The sequence below is a fragment of the Saccopteryx leptura genome, chromosome 2, assembly GCF_036850995.1.
Source record: "Saccopteryx leptura isolate mSacLep1 chromosome 2, mSacLep1_pri_phased_curated, whole genome shotgun sequence".
NCBI lineage: Eukaryota > Metazoa > Chordata > Mammalia > Chiroptera > Emballonuridae > Saccopteryx > Saccopteryx leptura.
In genome coordinates, this window is record NC_089504.1 from 40,562,468 (window position 1) to 40,564,897 (window position 2,430).

A 2,430-nucleotide genomic window follows, 5' to 3' on the forward strand; every position below is an offset into this window, starting at 1 on the left:
CTGTTGCCTGACCTGTGGTGGCACAGTGGATAAAGCGTCAACCTGGAATTCTGAGGTCACTGGCTTGAAACCCTGGGCCGGCCAGGTCAAAGTACATATAAGGAGCAACTACTATGAGTTGCTGCTTCCCTGCCCTCCTTTGCCTTTCTCTCTCTCTAACCTCTCTCTAAAAATCAATAAGTAAAATCTTAAAAAAAAAAAAGTAAAATGTAACCAGGGCTGTTTTGGCAACAAGGAACTACCTGGTCCGTTCAAGATGGCAAAAGTAGAGGAGACACTGAAACGACTTCAGAGCCAGTAGAGAGTGCAGGGAATCATCGTGGTGAACACAGAAGGCATTCCCATTAAGAGCACCGTGGACCATCCCACCACCACACAGTATGTCAAACTCATGTGCAACTTCATCTTGAAGGCTTAGAGCACCATGCATGAAACTGACCCCCAAAACGACCTCACCTTCCTTCAAATTTGCTCCAAGAAAAATGAAATTACAGTTACACCAAATAAAGATTATTTCTTAATTGTGATTTAGAATCCAACTGAATAAGCCACTCCCTTGACTCCATGCATCATTCCTTAATTTAATGCCCCCCCCCAACAATAATACACTGTAGTGTTAATCATGTAAACCAGCCTGCAGATGAAAATCACTTTAGAGCCCATGAAGACCAACCAGTGACCGAGGTGGGCTGCACTCCACCCCATCCCACCGAAGTCACCCCTCTGCTAGCCAGTTGCCCCTGCGTTCCCAGGAGGCCCTCGTTCCTCAAGCCCAGGTCTTGGGGCAAGAGTTCCTTCTTCCTTCTGCTTCTTCTGATCTCCACTTTGCAGCCCTTGGAAAGGCTGTTTTTCTTTAACTCAAAATAACTAAAATTTAAAAAAAATAAAGAAATGGAACCAATTGATTTAAATAGAAATAAATCAACATTCCAGATAATTTTAAAACCTCACACAATATACTAGAATCTTAGGGCTGGATAGGATTTTGGAGGTCATTCGGTCCATCCATCTTTCTTTCCAGTTTGATTCTGGGACATGTTTGAGGTCATAGATTTGCTTTTTGTTTTTAAAGAAGTATTTTTATTTTTTTATTAGAATGGATTAATATTGCCTTTTTGAACAATGAGGAGAAAGAATTAATGTCTATCTAATCTTTAGGAATCTTTAGTAAGTTCTGTGACTATTCTGTCCACCATTGTATTCGAAGACCTTAACACAATGCCTGGAACATAACTACTACTCAATAGATGTTTTTTAATTATTTTATTTTATTTTATTCATTTTAGAGAGGAGAGAGAAAGGGGGAGAGAGACAGAGAAGGAGAGAGAGAGAGGAGAGAGAGACAGAGAGAGAAGGTGGGGAGGAGCTGGAAGCATCAACTCCCATATGTGCCTTGACCAGGCAAGCCCAGGGTTTCGAACCGGCAACCTCAGCATTCCAGGTTGACACTTTATCCACTGCGCCACCACAGGTCAGGCTCAATAGATGTTTTTTAGATGAACTCTCTATAGTTCAGTAGCACTTTGCCCTGGCCGTAGTGTGTTAAAATCCTGGTTTTTCCTTTAAGGACACGTTTTGTCTCATTCTTCTTTCTATTTTACAAAGGAACTAACACCCAGCCTGACTCATACATAGTAGGTGCTCCAAGTGTGTCTGATTTTCTAATTGTTTAAGGCAGAGGGCCCCTGATACTTGACCATGGCCAGAGGTGGAATTACATACTTATTAGTTTGGCCAAACTAATCTCTCAACTCCCCGGACACACAAATTTATAATATTTTGGTCTGGAATTTAATGGATAAGAAAATAGGTCTACCATAAATTTGGAAGAGCCAGGGTGGAAAATATTTTCATTGTAATATCTAAGATAACACAGATTACTACAGTACTGGTGGGAGATTATTTTAGCCAGAATGTAGTCTACTCTGGGTATGTATTACAATGGTTTAGTACCATTGAGTGCAGTCTGAGGGCTCCATTTAAATACAGGAAGAATCTGGAAGAATGATAGAAGTGGAAGAAGAAGGTTCTGGTGTTGACTTCCTTTGTTACTGGGAATAAGCCAATGTGGTTATTATTAGATTTGCTAGGGAGATGATGAGAGCAGAAGGAGTAGGAGATCCCACCATTGGTCTCATCTGAGCAGAACTGAGGGTTGGGGAAGGGAAGGAAGGATAGATCCATGACCCCACTGACCATTTCCTTGATTTTCTTAATTTTTAATGAGCTGAACTCTCTGCTTGCATTGAGAGCTAGCACTTGATACCAGAAATGCCAGTACATATTAATGGATACATGGATAGGAAAGAGACACTGGTGTCCTTGGTTCTCTCATCAGCAATCTGGAGAGGGCCTTTATACCATCTACCAGGCTCTGGTGGCTTAATACTGGGTTCACAGCTTTTTATTGTAATCATCCCATTTTAGTTT

General features: G+C 41.3%; 1 pseudogene; it reads left to right on the top strand.

Moving 5' to 3' along the window:
* The first annotated feature begins 256 nt into the window (after positions 1-256).
* On the top strand, positions 257-547 carry LOC136392984 (dynein light chain roadblock-type 1 pseudogene; annotated as a pseudogene).
* Positions 548-2,430: the final 1,883 nt, after the last annotated feature.